General features: G+C 34.2%; 1 protein-coding gene across 1 annotated transcript in view; it reads right to left on the bottom strand.

Annotated features, from left to right (window-relative positions):
• The window catches only part of LOC130895394 (sodium-dependent serotonin transporter), a 45,034-nt gene extending 34,485 nt beyond the window's left edge, over nt 1-10,549 (bottom strand). Inside the window, exon 1 of the mRNA XM_057802644.1 lies at nt 10,442-10,549. The gene's annotated coding sequence lies outside the window, so the exon portion shown is untranslated. The remainder of the gene's footprint in view (nt 1-10,441) is intronic.
• Nucleotides 10,550-12,686: the final 2,137 nt, after the last annotated feature.

The following is a 12,686-nucleotide window of genomic DNA, read 5'->3' as shown; positions in this document are numbered from 1 at the left end:
TGTGAAATTAATACCTAAATATGCCTCAACATCAAGCAATGTCACATGACGATGTTGCAATTTAAGTTTACGCACACTCAAATAGCACAACAAGTTTTGAGTACATTCACCATTAAAAATGTCAAACTTTGATTTGACATATTCACGTCAGTGTTGCCAATATTTCAAAAGTTGAGTAGGAATCCTCTTGTATACCCTGTAATAGTAGGAAATATTTAATTTTTATTCCCATTCACTGGACTATTACAGAAGTCATTCAATTTTTGAAAACCGTTTCTTATATCTCGTTTAATGGTTCAAGTCGCGAACTTTCACGACGCTACGATGCCAATTCGACACGTTTTGACGACGATACATTAAAAAAAAACTTAGAACAAGTCACGATTTTCTTGGAGATAAGAGAAACTTTTAGTTTGTTACTGGCAGATTCTTGAGATAAATTTCTTCGTTATCTATATCAAACTGACACTTTGTACAATTATTTCAAGAACTCCGTTGAATTGTGATTTTCAAAAGTTATAGTAAAAAAATAACAAAACTTTATTGAGAGCAGAATATTAAGTGATGAGAATGTACTGTAAAAATGATTCACTGATAACATTATAACTTGCGCGGATCTATGATGGTGTAGGGACAGAATTAAAGGAACCCTGGACAGAAATGGTTACCATTACATATTAAAAACGCATGCTAAGTCTTCTGGGATGCGCCTAATGACCCAAAGCGCACATATAAACTTTGTCTCAACTATTTAAAAAATAAAAAAAGATCGTGGTGAATTAGAAATAATGAAATGGCCCCCCCGATCTCCGGATCTGAATCCAATAGAATTATTGTGGGATGAACTGGATCGGAAAGTTAGAAAATTGCGTCCCACTTCTTTGGATGGTCTTTGGAAGGATCTTCAAACGTCTTGGAGTGATATACCAAAATGTGTGTTAAAAAAAAATTATAAAAAGAATGTCACGTGTATTTAAAAAATTAGTGGCGGCTTCTTTGATGAAAAGAAAACGTAGAAGTATAAAATTGAAGAGACAATGTTCATAGTTTCAATCGTAGAATGTTATCTTGCAATATTTTTGAAATAAAACTTGTTTTAACTTGAAACTTTAACTTTTAATTTTTGAAAAAATTATATAAGAAAAGATCTAAAATCAAGGAACATTTAGAGCACATATATATATATATATATATATATATATATATATATATATATATACGAGGGTTGTCTGAAAACTTCCCGACCTAACAAAGAAACAACATATTCTCCCTATAAATATAGAGATTTGTCCTTGCTCTAACCTGTTTACCACTAGGCATTACTCAAAGTTACTTCTAACCAAATCTGTTGGGCATTTTATTGGTAGCGCCTCAAAATTCAACCGAAAAATATCAGTTTTTGTCATTCACGTTTAAAACCGTTTCAAATTGTCACTTTTCCGTTAAATTCTATAAGTAGTTCAGAGTTATCGTTAATTATTTTTGCGGAATTACCTTTGAACGTTAGTTTACAGCTGAATCGTGTAAAATGTCACGTAATACTTTGATTCTCTCGACTTATTTTGTTATATTTGCAGTGAATATACACATAACAAAAAAAAGGTTATTAAACTTTAATTCAGAAGTTCTAACGTGCATATTTCAACCTGGATATTCGCAACCAGGATAAATTTTGAGTGTCCCACATCTGCTGTATCTCATATCACAGAAATTTGACCGGTTGGTTTAATCTACAATATTCAATAATCACATAAGCAACTGTTATTTTTGCTTCACCAATAGCTCTTCGAAGAAATTGAAGCATACGGTTAAATACGCGGAGGTATATTCTGTAACAAACACAATCCCTCATTCGGAAGAAGCTCCTGGGCCTCCTCCAATTTACGGTGTTGAATGAACTTCAAGCAGGTCTAAAAACGAAGAAATTGAATCAGAATTCACATCACCTGTCAGTCCTCAAGCACCACATTTGATTAACCAATTGGAGCTTAATGATTTCTTAAGAGATTTGGATTTCCCCAAAGAAAAAGCTGAAGTATTATGTTCAAGGCTGAAACTGTGTAATCTGCTTGAGACGGGAGTTAAAGTTAGCCTGTACTGTAAACGTCTCAGTTCGTAGCTTGATTTTTTTTTTCAAAAGAGAACGACTGGATGTATTGTAATGACATTCAGGGCTTGATGTTAAAACATAAGTCAGAGGATGGAGACTCTTTATTGACTCCTTAAACTCAAGTCTAAAGGCTGTACTGCTCCATAACGGAAATAGATTTTCATCACTTCCTTCAGCTTACGGAGATCATTTACATTCGACATTATAAAACTAGTGTTAGAGAAGAAACAGCAGCCCATAGAGGAAAGTCCCAATGGCCCAAGCTTGGCCCAGGACTGGCCCAACTATGTAGAACTCTAGGCCAAGCTTGTAAGTCAGGCTTGGCCCAGTCTTGGTAAAACTCTGGAGTGATAACGATGGACCAAGCTTGGTCACAAAGACTGGGCCAAGGTTGATCACCAAGACCTGGCCAAGCTTGGTCACCAAGACTGGGCCATGCTTGGTCACCAAGACTGGGCCAAGCTTGGTCACCAAGACTGGGCAATGCTTAAATGCCAGGGCTGGGCCAACCTTAACTGTGAGGCCAGAAATGCCGAGACTTATTCATTACATAACTTTTTTTTCTTTATCTTTAATTATTTTTTATTCAATAAGATTTTTTTGATTTTAAAAATAAGCAAACATAAATTTTCATATTTAATCTTACTCTTACTGATATTAAAACATAAGGTATCCCAGCCTTGGCCCGAGCTTGGGTAATCATTGATATGGCCGAAGCTGGCCTGGCCCACGCATGGGCCAATACAGGTATGCCAAAGCTAGGCTTCCCAGGACTAGCCCAGGCATGGCCCCTTTGTCAACTCTTGGGTTTCCTGTATGGGAGACATCAATGGTTAATATTGAAAAGTTTTTACTTTGGTTTCAGGACTACAAACTGGCTAAATGAAAAATTGTTGCTTTTTATGCGAGTGGAACCGCCGACAGACAAATGTAAGAACAATATGGCCGCCAAGAACTGTTTACGTTTCTAAATAGAACGACTTGGTGTACTATAATGACAAGAAGGGTTTTGAAGACTCTTAATTGAATAAATCTCCATCACCACCCTCAGCTTACGGAGATTATTTAAACAAGCATACGACATTAAAAACTAGAAAAAATCAAGCTTGTTGTAAACGATTAACCCCTCGTATCTATTATATTTTTATACATCCGCGTAAATCTTCAACTTTCAGATTCGTATATCTCAAATAAAATAGCACAAAAATGATATTTCATTGTGCAAATAACGAAATATCCTCAAGGGCATAATCAGATTTCCCTTTTACATACACGCGTATTTGCTTAGGCATTGATCTTTGAAACATTCAGCTCTGAATTTAATCTCTATATACAGCTATTAAAAACGGAAGGGACTAAATCCATTAAAAAAATCATATTAAACTCAATCGCTACTTATATTTTCATGAGCTAAACGTCCATTTCATTTTGGGTATATATTTTACAGTTCATGTTACATAAAAATTGATACACGTCATCAATCGTATATTCGTTGACATATATATGTCACCGTAAAATTGGAAATACCTTTATTTTATAATCTATCTCGCGAGATTGTGAATCGTAATATATTGTTTACAATTTAACGCATTATTTTTCAGTAGATTCTAATCTAATTTAATCACAATCTTACAAATGTCAATATCCGAAGGCTGCTACTGATTGGTCGGCCTTGCAGTAGACCGTTGGTTCACAATCTTACAAATGTCACGTTGTCAACTGTCCGAAGGCTGTCCCTGATTGGTCGGCCTTACAGTAAACCGTTGCTTAACCTAACCTAATTGGTTGGTTAATGACAAATTCATTTCACTTCCGCAACAATTTTATAAAACTAATTCTAAAAATAAGAGTTATTTTCATCGCGAAATCAATTTACAATCAGCAAAACACTGTTCGTTTACATTTCCCCAATTTGACGGTTTTTTTCTGAAAGATTAAAATCTACAGAAAAATAATGCGTTAAATTGTAAACAATGTTATTTTTCACAATCTTTTGACAGTTCACAATCTCGAGATATAGATTATAACCTAAGATTATTCACAATTTTACAGAACACAACAATTACTCGTTCGTTTTGTATGAACTCGAACAGTTCGGAGCGGTCTGTTCAAAACATTTCAAGGTGCAAATTTATTTTGACGTTCGACGTTGGTTTGGAACTTCAGATGAGGTCACGTGGCACACTTTTGTCTAAAGCGTCATCTTAAATTAATGCAACGTTCGAAATTATACCACGTGACCTCAGTATCGAGCGTCAAATGTTTAATTTGAGGTTATATTTTTCTAAAATAGGATTTGTTATTCAGTATTTTTATAAAAAGTTTTAAATAATGCGAAACTTATGAAGAAATCCGCTTTCTCAATATCGGTGTCAAGCCAATACCATTTGAATCATAATCATCCATGTCTTGCTGATGTACATTTGGTGCTAGTAAAATATCAGCTGCTGTCATTGACAACTTTGACAACAAACTTTGACAAACGCCATCTATGCTTCTCTTTCTTCTTCAGTTCAATCTTTGTCCATGGCTTTTACAAAATTTTTGATTGGCCTTAATTTGATGTGCAAAGGTGATATTATCTTTTCGGGGTTAACTAAAGGTTTACTTCTCACATTTTTTGTCTCAGTTCTTGGCAGCCATATTGTTCTTACATTTCCACTCGCATAAAAAGCAATAGTTTTTCGTTTAGCCAACTTTCGAATCTGCACAAATTAACCATTGGTGTCTGCTGTATCTTCTCCAACACTAGTTTTATAACGTAGAAGGTTTCTTCTAAATGAGCTCCGTAAGCTAAAGGTAGTGATGAAAATTAATTTTCGTTATGGAGCAGTACAGCCTTTAGACTTGACTTTGAGGAATCAATAAAGAGTCTCCATCCTCTGACGTACTTTAACTCCCGTCTCAAGCAGATTCCACTGTTCCAGTCTTGAACATAATACTTCAGCTTTTTATTTGGGGAAATCCAAATCTCTTATGAGATTATTAAGCTCCAATCAAATGTGGTGGTTGACGACTGACAATTGATGTAAATTCTGATTCAAATTCTTCGTTTTTAGACCTGCTTAAACTTCATTCAACACCGTAAATTGGAAGAGGCCCAGGAGCTTCTTCCGAATGAGGGATTGTGTTTGTTACAGAATACACCTCCGCGTATTTAACCGTATGCTTCAATTTCTTCGAAGAGCTATTGGTGAAGCAAAAATAACAGTTGCTTATGTGATTATTGAATATTGTAGATTAAACCAACCGGTCAAATTTCTGTGATATGAGATACAGCAGATGTGTGACACCAAATCTTCATCCAGGTTGAAATATGCACGTTAGAACTTCTTAATTAAAGCGTAATAACCTTTTTTTGTTATGTAGGTGTATATTAACCGCAAAATAACAAAATAAGTCGAGAGAATTTACAAATTTGCATGCATAAAATGCACAACAGATCTGGTTCGAGTAACTTTGAGTTTTGTCTGAGAGTATCTCAACGAATGCTCAAATCTTCAGGTTGTAGTCGGAAACTTTTCAGTCAACCCTCGTACTGTATTTAGTTCTGTTGTCCAAATAACCTGCCATTAATCTATATACCAGTAGTTATTTATGTTCCAGCTTGATTTTCAATTAGTTCCATAGAAAAAGAAATACTTTCTATTTTATTCTCTTCCAATTTTATTATATTACGTAATTCACCATCTGGTTAAGTTAGTCTTAAGTTAAACGGACGAAAGGAACGTTGAAGGGCCTCGATCTTAAAGGACAATCGTTATATCTTTGTAACTGATTTCAAACAAAACAGAAGATTCAATGAGTCTGTTCTATATTCAGCCATCCGTGAAATCACTAAGATAAAGATGTAAAGATTTAATAGATATTCATTTGAAAATTCAACGGGAAAACCGATTATTTTGTAGCTAGTGATGTAATATTATGTTACGTAACAACAGTTGTAAGTAACGAAGTGAAAAATTTTATGCACGAAACTGAGATGAATACCACCAGAAAAAGAGATATAATGAAACTATGCGTAAACGAACGAGGACTAATTGTAAAAAACGAAAACTACAACAATATAAATAGAAAACAATGACAAATGGAGATCGGGCAACGCCGCATGACGTTCTAATCAAGGTTACTAGTAATAGAAGGTTTGTGACAATGACAAGATGCGCAGTAGACAAGTGACGTCACCGGTTCTTCACAGCTGTGAACGGCAGCTAGAAATATATTCGTTTGTATAAACAGATAAGCAAGAGATAACACACATCCTCATATTTCGAACATAATGTTAGTGAGGTTGCGTTTGACATAAAAATATAAACAAAACAAAAATGTAAACATAATGACGTAGCTGGTTCTCCAGCAGCCGATCGTTTGTTTACGAAAACATGCGCATGTCACGAACCTTCTATTATTCTAGTAACCTTGGTTCTTATCTCTGTACATGAACGACTTCATAACCTAAAAAAAGCGGTAATATAAATAAAAAAGTGACTTGAAATTATAAACTTTTAAAACTTCCTTCGTAGTTGAATTTTATTTAATGAAATTATATATCGAATTCATATCATCCCGCAGTAATTTATAATTTTAATTTATCAATTAACGTATATTAGAAATAATAGAAACGAACAGGGATTATTATTAGTTTGGAAAATGTACCGAGCATTTATCCAAATGATTTTGTCACTAATGGGCATAAAATTCAATATATTAACACAGAATCCAATGAATTACTCATCATTCGGGTAACTTCCAAACGGTATGATTAAATTCGACGAAAACAAATATATAATGAATCGAAAATACGGCTAACAACTAATCAATTTTTTCTGAAAATTGAAATTGGAAGGAATCAATCATTTGTATAGAATGGAATGAATAGGAACAGGTTTGAACTTTGTGGAATCGTCAAATAACGTATGTCCCAATAATTTTGGTATAAAAATATTTAAGTACCTTTAATAAAACTTTTCTTATTTGCCATTAGTAATTAATCAAGGCAATAACTTGAACTACAAGATGGATTGGAAGCTGGTCTTCATCATCCCAGCTGCAGTTAGGCAACCATTGATACAAACACAGGACTAAGTCCTAACTCACAACGAAGAAGAAGAAGACATCTGATAAGGTCTTGAAAGACTCGAATATCTATTGAGTCTACAGAATCTACAGTTTTCTCCCTTACTCGTTCCCCATAAGATCTGGAATCCCTCGTGTCAGTCGTGTCATGTGTGACTGACACATAGATGGCGCTGCTATTGTCAAATTCCTACGACGTTTATGAAGTACCAACTTTTAAAAGACTATGTGTGAAATTTAATGACATTTCGATAAGTCAGAAAAAAGTGACAGCCATTTAAGTGAAGCTATTTTTGTTATTTTCTAAATAATTTCGTGTTTTAGTTTATCATTGCTTCTTGATAAAAAAAATACTGTACAAGCTCAGCAATGGCTTCAAAACCCGGACTCTGCTCCATCCAAAAGAACCATTTGTTATTGGTTTGCTGAATTTAAACGTGATCCTACAGACACCGATGATGGTGATCGTTCTGATCGTCCAATTAAGGTGATTTTTTGCATCGATATATCACAATGGATGAAACATGGATCCATCACTTCAATCCGGAATCAAAACGGTCATCATCTGAGTGAAATGCAGCTGCTGAACCGAATCGTCCAAAGGCATAACAGTCAGCTGGGAAGGTTGTGCCTTGGAATTTCTTCCACATTCACCGTATAGTTCAAATCTGATCCCCAGTGACTACTGGCTATTTGTTGATCTCAAAACAATGCTCGTAGGTAAAAAATTCAGCTCAAATGAAGAAGCAATTGCTGTAACTGAAGCCTGTTTTGAGGCAAAAGACAAATCCTTCTTCGAGCACGGCGTCGAGAAGTTAAAGAAGCTTTGGAATGTTTGTATTGCTCTGGAAGGAGATTACTTTGATAAATAAAATCGATTCTTGGCAAAAAAATCACGACTTATTGAGTAATGTGTTATCTTTTCATTGACAGCACCTTGGTATCCGTGCTTATTGGTTTGAGGAATATTTAGGAAACTTGTACCCAAAGTTGCTGGTCAAACATTAACTTTAAATGAGTGCCGGTAATGTGGTGTGATGCCGTTTTGACTTATGAAGACTTGTGAATTCTCATCACACCAGTAGTGTGCATTATACGAGGGTTGCTACTAAAGTTTTGACATTTGCTTGGATGTGCTTTGTGCGCGAACAACGTTTGTTGGATTTAGATCCTCTTAAAAGACCCATACTGTCAATTGTTGTTTAGTTTCGGGTTCATATGCATAGATCTATGATTCGTCGCCTCTCAGGATTTATAAACATCTTTTGAAGCACCGCTATTGAATTTTTTCAACATTTCTTTCTATCATGTTTCGATGTTTTCTTCGCCGATTTTGGACGACCTTCACACCGTAGCCGCGAAGTTCGATCATGAATTTGGATTACCAGCGAAATGCTGTGGCTCGAGATATCGCTTCATCACCAAAAGTCGAGGAGAGGTGATCGGCACATTGATATTGGTTTAATACACGTCGAAAGTCATAGAAAAAAATCTCACGAGAAGTTTTGCGGTTTAATTCCATTTTTTTAACAAAGATTGATGTTTCAAGTATCCGCAAATAGTCATTTTGAGTACGTTCACCATTAAAAATGTCAAACTTTATGATGACAATGTCAGATTTGTCATATTCACACCAGTGTTGCCATAGTTGCTTTTCAATTTATAAAGCACTTTATGCATGAAGCTTGGCACACAAGATTCAATTGGAACAAACACCGGTAAGTTTTGTGTCAAGTGTCAAATTTGATAACATGTCACAAATTAATTGTTTATTTGTTACGGTATCGGAAATACGAAATACTTGATTAATTTAATATGAATATTATGAAAGCACTTCTTTGAAACTGAATTTTTTACTATATATACCTTCTTAAGCCCTTTTATAGTCTTCTAATAATGTATAATCATTTTAAATGAACGCCTACATAACCTCAATTCTACAATTTGTGTTTAACGAACAGTTTTGGAACGTGGGTTTGAAACATTGCCAACCAAGTGCTCGATTGATGGCTCAAATTATATATTTGGAAAACTTAAATAGCAACAATCGTAGAAATTAAACATACTTTGTTCGTAAGTGAAAATAAAACATTTGAACTGAGGACTGTTTCTTTCTTATATTTCAAAATTCATTTTAAGCGCTAAATCGTCTGACAAAACTCTTGGACTTGTTTGTAATTATACGAGGTCTGGCTATTAAATAACGAAACTGGTTACGAAAAAGGGAAAAAAGGCAGTACTGGAAGTCTTCTTTGGTGAGGGCCTTTAAGAGCTCCGCCGTTTTTTGCTTTACCACTGCCATCGAGTCAAATCGGGTCTATTTCAAAGCAGAACTTTTTCTAACCTTTCAAGGAAATCTGAGTAGACCCGTTGACACAAGAGCTTCTGGTCAGGAGTCAGATTTTTTGGCACTAACTTCGCACAGACTTTTGTCTTCTGTAATTCCTCGTGTAAAATTTTTCTAACTGTTTCTTTATCGGCGTTTACAGCCTCGGCAATCATCCGGATGCTCATTCGACAAACTGCACGCACAATTTGGATGATTTTGGTAACTGTTTCCGAAGTTGAAACAGTCACAGGGCGACCTGGGCGCTGGTCATCTTCAGTGCTCTCTCTGCCATCGCTAAAGCGATTACACTAATCAAAAACACGCGCACGAGATAGAGAATTGTCCCCATAGGCCACTTTCAACAATTTATAGCACTCAGTCGGAATTTTTTTCAATTAAACCAAAAATTTTGATATTGATACGATATTTCTGTTTTTCGTTTGGTTATTCAATAGACAGACTTCGTAAAAGCCTGAAAAGATTATTAGTAAACCAAGCTTGCGACTGACATCTATCTTAAAAAGGATTCTTTTTCCGAGGAAGAAAACTTTTTGATAAAAAAACTGATGAATATAGCCACAGTTTTCATAATTCTCAACCGGAGGACCCACTTCATATTTATATTATGTGACAATTAATCCATTAATACATAATATCAAATAGACAGATGAGGCATAAAAATAATAAAAAAACCTCAACCTATATATCCCAAACACGATTTCTGTTACAGGTAAATTGAATCCAATCAACTTTCCATTCCAAGAGGCACAATTTAAGCCTAAACTTTCGAAGAAACCTCGTAATTATGAAAATAATTAGGAATTTTTTCAAACTCTATTCTTTAAAATATATTTTCTATTTTATTTATTATTGTTCATTTTTTTTTAAATATTTAACAGAATTTTATAAATTAAAAATTACTTTACCTTTTATTTTAAAGTGGAGACTTTTTATCGTCAGGTGGCATGCCTGTTAAAAAGCTGTGTATATCTCTGCTAGTCTTGTTGATTCGGTGTTAACAGTTTGAAATCGCGCCAACCACTATCCGATTAATTCTTGCATTGAAGAGGATCCTTCTGGAGGGTTGTTCTTCCCGAAAGGACTTGCGCTCGACGAGATGATACTATTGGCTCGTTAATAAACATATATTATATGGTTTTATACCTTTTTTTGTTTTATTTCAACCATTGACACTTTAAAGAAACACCTATAAATACGTAACAACCAATTTACTACTTCTAATGAATTAATTTTTAGTTGGTACATAAGATTTTGCGACATGATAATAAGAATTTTAAGAAAAAGAAAAAATTTTTTAATTAGTCGTGTTTTCACATGACGCGATCGAAAGTATGGGAAAACAAACTTTAATAATTTTTCTTAATTTCTTAATTCTTATACTCCAATCAAAATTTGTCATTTTAAAATTCGGGGAATACCTCGAAGAGGGAATATTGGCCGCCGCGAAGATCTGAGTCCAACGGATTTTTTCTTGAGATTATAAAACAAATCCGCGGTCAACTGATGAATTAAAGAAAATATCTGACGTAAAAATTTAAACATTACAGAGCTTATTTGCCAGGAAGTGATGGAATATTTTACTCATCGTTGACAGGTATGCCAACAACGAATTAGAACACTATTTCAGTTCATGGGACGTGAGAAAATAAACCGATCGCCAATTTTTTCAAATATTGTAAGAAAATATACAGTGTGATCAAATCAAATTAAAAGTTAAGATAAAAATAACAATAGTTACACTTTTTTCAAGTAAAGACATACGTTCTATTAAATGTATTTTACAACTTCATTATGTTGAAAAGAGATAGCGACAAATAACATTAATAAGGTTCCATTCATTCTCACAACTCTGACAGCTGTCATTTTCAGCCAATTAAATTCGAGTTTATAATAATTATAAAATGACATCTCACTACCCACATTAAATTCATTCATTTCTAGAGAAAAAATATATTATTTGTAACAAGTTATTTGCGCATCTGGAAACCTCGTTTCACAGGAAATAATTGAAAGATTTGTTGAAGTATATAATGAAATAAATTGTGTAAGAAGAAAACGCCATGTTCGCTCTAATTAGAACCGTGCAGCAAGGAAAAGCTTTCTCATTTTCACTCAACTAGATTGAAATTACATTGTTATTATAGAAAAGTTTCACTCCAATACCATAAGTGTTGAAGAATCCCGATTTTACGGTTATTTTTCCAACGGCTGTCCGCGGAAACAGTGATTGATTTTTTCAGTATGATACCGAAGATACCCCATCCGTTTTATCTCGTATTAACCTATCGGGCTAGGTTTTTCGTTGTGCCTAGTTGGAGGCCCTGCTTATGACATTCAGTGCTGTCATCTTGACTTACGGTAATATTACTTCATATGCTCCGATTCACAAATAATAGATACTTAAAAAATATTTTTATTAAATCATGATACTACAAAACTTTTATTTATATTATAATTATTCATCTCTACATCTCTTAGTTTCTTCATTTCGTTTTTCTTTTTCGATTGTTCCCTTATACACCAAACACCTTATCCTTTTTGGCGCCCTAAAAACCTATCTGTCAATTTGTAAAAAAGCGTGATAACTAAATTCAATAATCAATTTGCAAAAGCTGTTATATTCATAATATAGTAATTACTGAATGTTTATAAGTGGCACCTTAGACCTCAATAACATTGTAATAAAAACGTTAGCTATAAAATTCTATCATTTTATTTGTTAATTCGTTTCTTCTTTTTTAACGGTACCATATTCTTGAGTAGTGTCGGTTCACATAGGCTAAAACAGTCACATTTCAGCTACGAAAATTGTCTCCTGCAAGTATCTCTTGTATTACTCTTCATAACTCATGATCAAAACCTCTATTCATGTACACCAAAAAGATTGTCTTTTGATTATACCATTCATTTCTCTATTCATGTTCTCATTAGAAATATAATCTGTGGATGATTATACTCAAATGACGTCATCCGTCATCGGCCATTTTTACTGACGGGCACACAAAATAGCTATTCCGCAAGTAATAGTTTGTTGTTAATATTAACTATAGATTAATTGTTTTAAAATTTATGTCTTGTTATTTAAACCTCAAAGAAGGTAATGAGAGGTGAGAGAGACAATGTAAGGTTCTTCAGAATTCCCCCTGCATT

The sequence above is a fragment of the Diorhabda carinulata genome, chromosome 6, assembly GCF_026250575.1.
Source record: "Diorhabda carinulata isolate Delta chromosome 6, icDioCari1.1, whole genome shotgun sequence".
Taxonomy (NCBI): domain Eukaryota; kingdom Metazoa; phylum Arthropoda; class Insecta; order Coleoptera; family Chrysomelidae; genus Diorhabda; species Diorhabda carinulata.
Note: the sequence above shows the minus strand (reverse complement) of the source record. Positions and strands in the feature narration are given on the sequence as shown.